General features: G+C 44.7%; 1 long non-coding RNA gene across 1 annotated transcript in view; it reads right to left on the reverse strand.

Annotated features, from left to right (window-relative positions):
- LOC147797773 (uncharacterized) overlaps positions 1-12,486 on the reverse strand; it is a 461,720-nt gene that overhangs the window by 24,587 nt on the left and 424,647 nt on the right. The window lies entirely within an intron of this gene.

Here is a 12,486-nt window from a genome sequence, read left to right on the forward strand (position 1 = left end):
CACAAGATAGACTTAAAATAAACAAAGGATACATACAATGTTTAGGTGGCCAAGTTCAAATGATACAAAACTCGGTAACAAAAATAAATTGCTTTGCATATCATGACAACTGGAAATGAATTGAGCCCTAATACTTCAGTGACGCGTATATAGCAATTACAAGCAGGTTGGGAAAAAAGACTTAATCTGCAATGCAAGTAAACGGAGAACGTACACAGAAGGTAGTCTGTGAGATCACGACTAATACTACTACAATTCAGAAAGGCAGTTACAGTGTACATGTGGTTCATATACAGATTAAAGGTTCGCGTGTACAAAGGACTTCAGGATATTACATCTCTATCATGTACATACGAAAACTTACAAAAGCGTTGTCTCTAAAGGTGTAAGGCTAAGCTGCTAACGTTAAATATCTCAAAGGCATAGTGTATAGAGTAAATGACTAATTAGCAGTCGGAAAGTTAAATTGAAGTTTGCAGATATGCTAATATTTATATTAAGGCAAGGCCAACTACATGTACGTAGTCCATAACCACGGAACTTTACAAAAGGCAGAACTTACCTTATGCAAAACAATACATCTAGGCTTACGTTTCTAGCAAATAGTCTAATGAAAAACTCAATACACAGGTTTATTCATTACATTAATACAAGCAGAGTACAAACGAACATAGCTTCCCCTAGTGACCTTACAAATGACACACGCATAATTATTGCTCCAGTTTCAACGTTGTTTCCATCCAAAACTAAGTTTTACTTCAAATTTTAAAGGAAACTCGCTTGCAGTTAGGGAAGGCAACTCCAGAAGAACTGCAAAGAAAAAAATACTCCGAGGATTGCACAGCGCAATGTGTATTTATAAAGATGAACACCATTACTAGGAGAATATTGTACTCCTACGAAAAAAGCCTATTCTCCAGAATAGGGCACAATTCTAAGATTCACTCAATTTAGAAAAACAACTGTCTTGATTAAAAGGAGAATTTTATACACAATTAGAAGAAACACAGAAATTGAGTCAAACAATCATCACAAAACAACAATGTTAATATTCACTCATTTTCAAAAGGCTTAGGCCTACCTGGGTGTCCGCAAGAATGTTGGTTAGCGTTGATTTAGGCCCCAAGTTGGTTCCCAAATCAAACAAGAACACAACAGTCAGCGAGGTCTACCCACTGCATAGTCACTTGTTTATCTGGCCTATTCGCCGTTTAGACTGTCTCTGTCCCAGGTTCGCCACCAAATATCTCGTGGCTCTCTGAGGCCGACTGATTCGGTCTCCCTGTACGTGCGCAGGCCAGATGGCTCCTCCAGCGTCTCACGTGTAACCGTGGTGAATTCCTCCCTCATTAATACGGCCTCCGTTTCGGTTGCTGTGTCCACCCTAGGGCTCCGACGGAACTCCTCCGGCGGCTCACATTCTCTCAGGCCAGCTGTGTGAGTTCTGCTTGCGGAAAACCATCTGCCTCCGAAGTACAGCCTCCCCTCCGACGGTAGTTCCTCTTCTACAGTGACCACCCGTCTGACTGGGACACCGCCCGCTGCTCCTTCAGCATGGGTGATCAGCTCCCCTCTATATTCCAGTAAGAATTTTCCTTTCAGAAGATTCCTGGTTGCAAATGTTCCCCGCCCAATGTAGTTATTTATAAACTGCACCGAAAAACCCTGATAGTCGGTGTCAGTGATGCATGCTTCTGATGCCCGTAGTAGAGGTGTGCATAATTTCTGCTGCCTGAGTCTCTCGGAACGAGAAATGGTTCTTTCTTCGTCAAATTCCAGGTCACTTTTTTCGCCATGGCACATCTTTGTCACCATAATCATATCTCAGCTCCTCTCCTGCCTGGATGTCTTTTAGAGCAAAAAGACAAATATGAGGCCTGCCTTGCTCTATTATCGCCTTCATTGTTGTGTTTGCTTCTCGACCCCTGCCACTGACCATTCGACAAGCACCAGTTGAGTTGGTTCCGTCAATACAAAGTGAAATGCCTCCATGTTTGAAAAAGAAGAGAAACGATCCCTTTTCGTCAGGGTAGCTTTCCTGTCTCAGTTCTCCTTCTTTGCTTGTCCACGACGCTGTGTTTGTAACAGTTCTTGCAACATTGCCGCTACGTCCTCATTGCCCGAGGGGCCCAGGGATTTTTCCTCGTTGAGCTCTGCTGTCAAGGGTCTGAACCGTCCAATTCTCTCAGCTTTGCACCAGGCTTCAGCCTCGGCCACGATCTCTACTGCCTCATCCAGTGTCGACGGTTTTCCCTGAAAAAGGGCGCGCTTCAGTTCAAGACCGTCCAGAGCATTCTTGAACATCTCGATAGCAAAGTCCTCCTGGAAGGTCGTCCCGCTATCAGGAAAGGCACGTCGGACCAGTCTCCTGATGGCCTGCCCAAGTTCAGCCACGGTCTCGCCCGGACGCCTTCTTCGAGATGTCAACTCGGCCTGATGTCTGATCTGCTGGCTTGCTGTTCCAGAACAACGTTCAAGGGCCTTTACCAGTTCGCCATAGGACGAAAGTACCTCCTTCGGCAATGAGCAGACGACCTCCAATGCAGGCCCCTTCAGCGCCACCAGCAGGTAGTTGGCTCGCTGTTTGTCACTCCAGCCATTGATCTCACTCACTCTCGAAAGGTGAACAAGGTAATCCTCAATGCAAGAGGCACCATCGTACTCCCTGGCCTTTACCCGCGGTACTGCTCCGGTGCATGCCTCGCTTGGGTGCTGGCCAACTGCATTTTGCAGCACTGGATCCGCTAATAGCGGTGGCCGTGTGCACTGCCGTGTGACTGCCCGCATGACGAGGCGTACGGCCGCTGCTTATCCCGTTAGGACACACTGGGAGCTGATAAACAGTTGCATCAGAGAGGTGTTCACCTTCACTGTCTGACTCGCTACACACTGCCCGCCACTGTTTACGAAGGTCCTCAGCGAGTTGTCTCTGGTGTCTTCGCAGGCTACGAGGTTTCTTTGGCCGGTCCAACTCGTCCTCCGTAAAGAGGCTTGGTGTCTCTGACAAAAGCCGCTGCTTTTTATGTCCAGATTTGGAACCATACGTGCCCCGTCGGGAGCTCTCTGTCAGGGAGCGTTCAAGCCGTTCAATGTCCCTGGAAATTCCGTCGATGGCTTCGGCGATGCTCCGTGTGGACGCCATGCGACTTGCCATCAGCTTCAGCGTCAGTGGAAATCCTAGAAAATACCGCCGCTGCCACCAAATGTAGCGTACACCTCGGTGATCTTGCCCCTCAAAACCCAGTAACGGAAAGGAGAGGGAATACAGGACTTCCAACAATGAATTTATTTGTCTTCATCAACCAACTCGGTGCACGACCCTCTAAAACGGCCGTCAGAACAACAACAACTGCTAAAAAAATTTTAAAAACAGAAACAGCGTAACACAATGTATAACAATTTCAAGGCCGCCCTGGCACTTTTCCAATTTCCCTCCCGCGCCCGCCAAACCACGACGCCCCGAAAATAGAACCCAATTTCCGGTGCGCACCCAGCACAAGAGAAACAGGTCAGGGCACTCCGCCGGCGGCCCCCAGCGCCGCCGGCGGCGTACGAAAGATTAACATGGCAATAAAACATGAAAAGGGGTATACAATTGTCCGTTACACTATGTTTCTTTGCGGACAGTGCAGGAAAATTTACACAACAGTGTCGTGATAGCTGGATTGTTGAAGGATGGAAATTTACCATACAAACTAACACAACTACGCCCTAAGAGTTTAAGGGGAGACAGGATGGTGGATGTGTTACGTGTACATGCACTTTGGCCAAGATTAAGAAGTTTTTCTTTGTTACATCGTTCGGTGAGGCATGAACAGTAACATTATTTGACTGGTTTAAGGATGCAGAATCACTGTGAAGACTTAGGGATAAGATTAGAATCTCTATTCATCCCCGAAGGGAAATTATTTTTCTCGCTTATAAAATTACATGAAATACAGAGCTACATAATATACAATTCAGGTATATCAAGCTCATTAAAATACCTAAATACAAATACAGTGAGTACAATTCAAACTCGTCGAAATTGTATACACTCCATAACAACACAGACAAAATACGCTCAGGCAGAGTCCAGGAGCCCGGTTGCAAGGAAAAAATATCTTTTCAGATTCAGTGGAACATAACATAAGTAGCCTCATCATGGGACTGGTTTAACTGAGAAGACAGTAACATCTTCATGCGAACTTTTGATCTTGAGCTTGCAGTGACTTTTGATTAAGCCTAACCGTTGTCTCGTCGCTAAGGTTGTTGTCTTTGTGGCAGAGCGATATCAAATGTGAGCGAATTGCTTTTTACGCCATTTATCAACCACCTCCTCTGAAGGCATTTTTGAAATTAAAGTCTTTCGCAGTTTTGGCCCATATATTGTTGCAGTTTCGTAGCTGAAGTTTCCCACGGCTTCCTTGTCACAAGGCATGCAATTGAAGTGACCAGGGAGACGACATGTGAATACCTCATTGTGTTCTAATAACGTCGAAGAGATAAAAAAATACTACAGTCACCAACGTACTTGAATGTTTGGTTTAAGAAATTTCAACGGCAGCGAAACGATTTGATAGTTTTTAGCATCTGAATTAAATTGATTTCTTTAGGCCTACATGAACAAATAACAAAAAATAACTTCAGTGAAGCAAACGTCTAAAGAATGTATGTATATAATTAAATACATTTGCAACAATACCATTGTGGATTGAGTTTTCAGTCCCTACTTGATTTCGTGGGTTTTAGAATATTCTTTAGGGGTGTTCTCCCACGGCTAAAACAGTACCTTCTCATTGTCTCCTCGCTAAAGGTTCTATTTAGGCCAGTAGTAGGAGAGGGACAGTTCTGGACCACACGCCCTTTTCACCCCCTTTCACCCATCGCACTCACCGGGAATTCCCACTCACCTTTTGACCCCGGCGTCGCACGCTCCGCTCGCTATAAACAACTCGTGACTAGCGCCGGGGATTTCCACTTCACTGACCTTGAACTTTTGACCCCGGCTGTAAACAACTCGTGACTGGCACTCGCTCACAAACAAGTCTCGACTTGCCCATTATTAAAAAGAAAACCGAAAAAACAATAATAAAAATACATAAAAATAAATGGTAGATAAAACTACAAACGTGAATTGTTATTTTCGCAAAGACACAAGAAATTCGATCGACTTGATAGATTCGTACGATTGCTTTCGTTGTTTAATTTCCAAAAGTTTACGCAAATGCACCGATTGTAAAGAATGCCACAAATGTCATGAATGCCAAGACTGCGTCAGATGTAAGGACTGCTCCACCAGCGACGATTGCGGTAGATGTATAAATTGCGTGGCTTGTTTTAATTCATACGACTGCAGAAATTCAAATGCCTTGGACAGTTGCGAGGACTGTTACGAGTGTGCTCATTGTATTGAATGTTTTGGTTGTACCTACTGCACCTGCTGCGTAAATTGTGTCGAGTTGGAAGGAATGGATCACGTGGTGCTCGTAGACAGCAAGCATAAAAAGCTGGGGCACGCGCGAGAGAACGAGTCACTGCCCGATTCATCGACTAAACTCGATGCGGACTTATATAAAATTGGATTAATTATTAAATACGACGCTGACGTCGAAAATTTAATTAAAGTAGAAATCCCGCCCGAATAAAAATGAGAAAAAATTAAAAAAAATATATATATAAATAGAACAATGTCAACTCAAATATATATCGTCTCAATTGACCACGAACGTCTAAATGCCGGCAACAAAAACCCAAAAATTACCTATGGTCCCTTTGATCCTAAACATTTAGTCATTTTAAGACCTACAAAGTGTTCTTCTAAGATCGCTTATCACCACAAGGGGCAAAACAAACAACTGTTGATTAGACTCGAAGACCCTTGTTACGGAGTCAACCCAGTTTACAAATATGGTACTGAGGAACCTACTGGTCAAGATCAAATTTGATCATATATCTCCCGAGACCGAATCGTTGCTATTACGTGTAAATGACGAAGTTTATAATTATTTTGAAAACCTAACGGACGAGGTGCTAGAAGATCTAACCGCGAGTACGCGTAACTCTTTTAAAGTGTCTCAAAAACTAGACGACATACCCAATAGGATCAATTGCTTAGTTAAACCAGCTTTTACCGATAAAAGTAGGATGTACGTTAAGATCGATTATGATGCCTCTGTGGTGGATAAGTCATTTGAAGAAATCGATCGCGCTCTTTTTGCAAATAAAAAATGCCACGCGGTCTCTTTGATCTCTCCTAAAGATATTTATTTTGGTGCCCACGGTTCACTTTCTTGCGGAGCGAGTGTCAGATACCGAGTAACGGCGGCTATGCTCACGGTTAAAGAAAAAACATGCTTTTGGGAAGCGTTTGATTAAAGAAAAGTTAGTGAAAATCAATTTAACCTTGGTTATACTAACAGGGGTTAAATTTTTTTTTTACTTTAAATAAATGAACCCTTATATAAAATGATTGATGCGGAACTTTGCCACTTGTTGAATCTAAAGGAAGTACACATAGCGGGATCTCAAAAACAAAGTCAACCGAGGCCACCTTGTAACCACCAAATACTTGAAATGGACGAAAGATACGCGTGTAAACATTGCGGTCTATTTTTTGGATGGGTTTCCTCGCACACCCCAGCAGACATGGGAGATAGATATTACAAGCATCCCGTTTGGAGGAAACCCAAGCCGCCAAAATCGAGAAAAACGTTGCAGAAGTACAACAGTTGTTTTAAAAACGGCGAAGCGGGTGAAATAGAATATAAGTTGAACCAAGTTTTAAACGGTAAGATCTCTAGAGGTAAACCGTTGAAGGCTTTAATCGCGGTGTGTTATCACGACACAACTGGGGAAACCGAATCTAAAGTGAAAGATCTATTTCAAGTTTCGGATAAGCACTGGGAAAACGCTATGGAGAAGTTTAAAAATAGTTTAATATAAAAATGGAAACACACACGTTTTACTTGACTGAAAGTCCTCAAACGCATCAGTATGTAGCACGAACGGGAGACTGAAATCTGGGTAGCTCATCACCGGTTGACTTGATAGTTCATCTAGGAATGAGTTCATTAGTTGTTGATGTTGGGGCAGCCATTGGATCGGCGTCTTGGATGAAAGTTGCCCTTGTTTTCTCCTCATGTTGTTTTTCTGTTTCACCCTACTTCCATTGGCTTTCGAGGCTTCAGTAGACAGTGCTGGTGTGATCAGTGCAAATAGGGGCCGGGCACGTTTGGAGTAGTCCTTCAAATAGCGGCGGTAGTACCCCGTAAGGCCAAGTAGCTTTCGAAGATCACCAATGGTTTGTGGTGTCTTTGTCTTCAGGGATTGCAGTGCCGCTGTTTCTTTGGGATCGGGTCTGTCGCCTTCACTGCTAATGATTCTGCCCAGGTACCGTACCTCGCTTTGGAAAAGGTGACACTTCTTCGCCTTCATCTTCACTCCGTGTTCCCGTAGCCTCTGTAGGACAGTTCGAAGATTTTGTACATGTTCTTCGAAACTTGCATTGTGCACTATTATATCGTCAAGGTAGACTTCACATATTTGGTGATTGAGTCCATCCAGTAGGTGTTCCATGCAACGTTGGTACGTGGCCGGTGCGTTCTTACGTCCGAATGGAATCCTGACCCACTCATGTAGGCCCCAGGGGGTAACGAAAGCCGTTTTGTGCCGACTACCTTCATGCGTGTACCCCTGGTGGTAAGCCTTGCCTTGGTCAAGGGTACTGAACCATTGGTTTCCTCCCAGGCCATCTAAGACGTCTTGAATACGAGGTATCAGGTGGCGGTCATCAATAGTTTTCCTATTGAGGTCGCAGTAATCTACACAGAGACGCAATTCTCCGCATTTCTTCCTCACACACACGACAGGTGATGCGTAAGGCGACTGGGATTTTACAATCCATTCCCTTTCTATCAAATCCTGTAGATAGGCTTTCACTTCCTGATTAGAGGGCTCGTGGGATGGACTGATAGGTTCGCTGTACTGGGACATCATCTGTTAAGTGAATCTTCATCTGCAATTCTGGGATGGACCCCACATCGCTCTCAGCTTCTGCGAAACTTGAAGATTCTTCCTGCAACATCTTTAACGCCGTTTCTTTCTGGGTTTCACTCAGGTTGGACAGGTCAAATGATTCCCACACAGATGGTTCACTCTCTGGGGTCAGTGCGTCATCCCTCTCACTGTCTCCAACTGTGACACTATTCATGCTGGGTAGTGGATTTATTCCACCAGAGCAAACTGAGCGCGTCAGTCGTAAATGTCCCAACAAAGTGCGTGGCGGAAGGATGATGTCTTTGTATGTATGGTTTTTCACTGGGATTTTCACACGGCTAGTGGATCCCTTTTTCAGCTGGACAATGCACTCGTCAAGCTGCAAGCCATCCGGTAAATTGCCCAGGATATTCGGCTCGAACACCGTAACTCTTGTCTAGTGTAGGGGACCAGTGCGAATAATACAGGTGACTTCAATAGTCCGGTTCTTTGGGATGGTGAGAGGTGACTTTCCTGTCCTTGTTACTCCAAAATCATCTGGGTTATTCTCACGGATGAGGTTAACTATGGTGGTCACCCCCCTTTTTGTCTGCTTCGGAAAGGCTGCTGACAACAATCCCAAAAGACTGTCGTCACTGGAGGACAGGTGAATAATCTCCTCAATTACGTTATATCCAATTATTGGTTCAGGTACGTCATCCCTGGTGACCAGAAATGGGACAATCATTTCCTGGGTGTGTCCCTCACCGTTGGATGTAAGTCGTAAAGGTGTCCACCGCTCAAATGGTACGGGTGTCCCATTTGCTGCTGTGAGTTGGAAATCTGGGTCAACAAGGTCCTTGGTACTCCGAAGGTCAGCCCGGGCACATTCCTCTCCAACCAATTCTGAGAGACCATGGCCACTTGCGAACCGGTGTCCCACAAGACCCCAGAGGGCCTCCCTTCTATCGTGCAGAGGACCATGCATTTTTGGCCGACTAGTTTTATGAGGTTGTCGTGGTGTTTTGGTGTGATATGACATACCATAGTTCTGTTGCAGTTCTTTTTCCCGGCATGAGCTGTACGATTTAACTCCTGCAACTGACAACAATTTTTCTTGTGCTCACTCCAGTTGTTGCGCTGGCAACCCTTGGAACAGTACGAAGTATCATGACAGTCTAAACAAAGTTTCATGTTCTTGATCAAATCCATTTTTCCCACATCCAAAACATCTTAGGGACTTTACTGGTTTGCTAGCTACTTCTCGTCCCTCAGGAGTAGCTGTTTGTCGTTTCCCTGCCATCCACGGGCATAGTGCTCGGTGCTTCCACACTTGAAACAATGACTGCACCCTCTGGCTTTCCTGCTTCTTCACACCGGGAACAGGATGGACGCTTTCTGCTGTTTCTGGTATGTCTGTCTTGTTTCTTTGGATCCTTGTTCTGCTGCAGTACTGCAATCGATGCCTTCAACTCCCTTATCTCCTTGACCAAATTCTCCACACCATCAGGATTCTGCAAGTCATCAGAAGCGATGCTGCTGACCTTAACTTTCGACGCTCGCTTCTGAAGACGCTTCTCCTCCAGACTAGTCACCACATTCAGACCTTCGAGTAGCTCCTCGTCAGTGATTTGGGTTTTTTCCCAATATTGCCTCATTTCTCCCTTGAGATTTGGGGCTAACCCCGTCCAAACACTCTGCAGGAAAGTGTTCTTGACAAGTTCTTGGTCGTTGTGTAGTGTGGACTGGTCCTCTTGGCTGGCGAACAGGATTTTCTGACGCAGACTAATGGCACGGACAACAAAATCTTGAGCCGATTCTCGTGGCTGCTGGGTTGCTGCAGCCAATTCCTGGTACAGATCAATGGCATCCTTCTCCCGAAAATGGGCACGGAGGACTCGACGTAGTTGGGGAAAGGTATTCTCCGCTCGTCCCTCCAGGTAGCTTCGTAATGGTAACCCTTGAGTAACTGCACAGGTCACCGAAGAGATTATCTCTCGATGGGAGAAGCCCTTCTGTAGCCCATCTTCAATTTTTTCGGGCTAAACTGCAGAAGGAAAGCTTATCTGGCTGGCCTGCTGATCCGATTTGCCCCAGAATTTTGAAGTCGCGTCTCAGTGCTGCTTCGGTTACGGTCAAGGTGGTCGTTTTTCCTCCACTTTTCTCAGAGTCTGGTAGGGGTAGCTAGGCCATCGAGCTTTGTCTTGAGTACCTTGAAGAGGGCCAACCCACCATCATCCCTCTCCTCGATTTCCGAACTGTCAAGGTATCGGTGGATATGGCGGATGAGTCCTCGTTGGTCTTTTCCAGCAGTGCCATCTTCAATGTCCAAAGACTTGACTAGTTCCACCAGTTGCTCTTGCAGCTGGTACAGCCCTGCCTTCACCTCCTTTTCAAACTCTATGAGTGACTTGGCGGCCGTCATTCTGCTAAACTGACTCCTGGTGTAACTGCGATGGTCAAACTACTCCCTCAGCTACGTATCAGCATGCTCAGGCCCTCGCCGTTCCCATCAGTCTGCCCTGTGCTGGCAAGGTCGCCAAATGTTACCAGGGTATGCCGGGGTACTGGGGTCAAAGGGGGTACCCAGGGTTCCAGTTCGCTGTGGCAGAATAAAATAATGATGATCAACGGAGGGATTCTGGACTGGCAACTAAAACAATGCACTAATTTAATAAAGTACACTGAATGAGTTGTCACGTGCACAGCGCCCTCAATTGACCTGGCCACAGCAATGGAAAGTTTTGTTTGGTCGGGGGGCCTTAAAATTTCTCTCTGTCAACACATTGAATTCACAGTCTATAGTGTGCCGTACGTACCGGTGTGTCGCTCCTGTGCACATTGACTTAAAAATTCAGTGGTCGTCACGGTGGGTGAGGAAACTATACATTAATTATTGCCCGGTTTGAGATGTCAAGGGACATGAAACTATTTTGTGTGTGCCATTACATATGTATCAATAGTGGAATTTTATTTTATTAATTTATTTATGGAAAAGTCATAGCGATTTTATTTTTTCTACTTTGTGCCATTGTAGGGTGTTTTTCCCTTGGGAATTCCTGGTCAGCGAATAAAATTCTGATGTAACATATCAAGTGTGTGACTGTTGGGTCCCTTTGATGCTGTAGACCTGAATCCCTTTTAAGGAGGGGTTCGACCCGGGGCATCCCCGATCGTCGTGTCGCTTCATTAACATTAAGAAAATGTAATGACAATGAGAAGGATAGCTATTGGGGGATTGAGCGGTGGATGCCTCCTAAAAGCACGCTTACGTGTCAAGTGGGGACGTCCAATACTGAAGGAATAAACAGTTCAATTACAAACTATCATACAAAATAAATTATGTGGCTCTAATTGGTCAATGTGCACAAGGGCGGCACTAACTGGACCAGTCCATATTCACTCCAATACAAACAGTGATGTAACTACAGTAGCCTCTTTTTGGTGGTGGGGGACTGACATTTATTAAGGGGAGAAAATGCAATACGATCAAGCACCTAGAAATGTTGAAGAATCCACTGGCATTTCTTACTCCTTGACCATGCGCTGAGAAGTGAGAACGTTTTTCATCTATTCAGTCAGGGGTGGTCATGAGGGTTTTCTGCAACATTTCAGCCCCATGATTTTGCCCATGGCTTCCACTCTAAATCTAACAGTGCAAGAATTTTGCTTAATAGGCCTGCATGTACATGTATGTCTAAACTATGTCCCTACACCCTTGGCGATGCCACCTATTACAAACTGTCTCTCAGAGTTTTCTTGATCTGCACCAATTGGTCACTTAACTTTTAACCCTCCTATGCAAGAGTCACTCTTTGGGTCAGTCGGTCACCAGCACAAAAATGCACAGCTGTGCCATTTTGTGCACTGCATTAACTACCCCTGGAGGGAGATATCAGAGTACAGATTGTGCTGCCAAACAACTGTACCTCACAGTTCCATGAGTATCATTGTGTGGCAAACCAACTAGAGTGGTGAGGACAGCACAAAAATGCCTGTGTCAATTTGTGATGCCAATCAACTGTCTACACATTGAACTTGTCCATATTTCTGCCATTTTTACATCGAAATAACTTGAAAAGTAATGCATCCTTGTCTATTTTGTTTCAGGAAATGAAAGACGCTAGAGAGTTCGTCACCTAAAAAAATTGCACACTCACTTGCCATATATTCTGTGAGATATGGGACCGCAAATACAGACTTTAATGCAAAACTGTCAATATTTAAGTCAAGATTATGCAGATTAGACCTTATCAATATACAAAATTGCCATAACTGGAAAAGCGAATGAGATATTGGTATGAAATTTGGGTGGAGTCTTCCTTTGGTAATTTAAATGACCCCACCACTAAAACTTGTTTCAAACTGGGTAGTTACCGGTATGTGTGCAAATGCATGCAAATTGACCAAAATTAATGTCATAATTCACTGATAATTAACGAGCTACTGTTTTAATGATTTGTGACTTGATTGAAATTACAGGAAAAAACTTGCCCAGAACAGCAGTGTAGTTCAGCTGCTGCATTAGTT

This window comes from Acanthaster planci, linkage group LG10, assembly GCF_054643075.1.
Source record: "Acanthaster planci isolate LZ-2023a linkage group LG10, COTS_SCS, whole genome shotgun sequence".
NCBI lineage: Eukaryota > Metazoa > Echinodermata > Asteroidea > Valvatida > Acanthasteridae > Acanthaster > Acanthaster planci.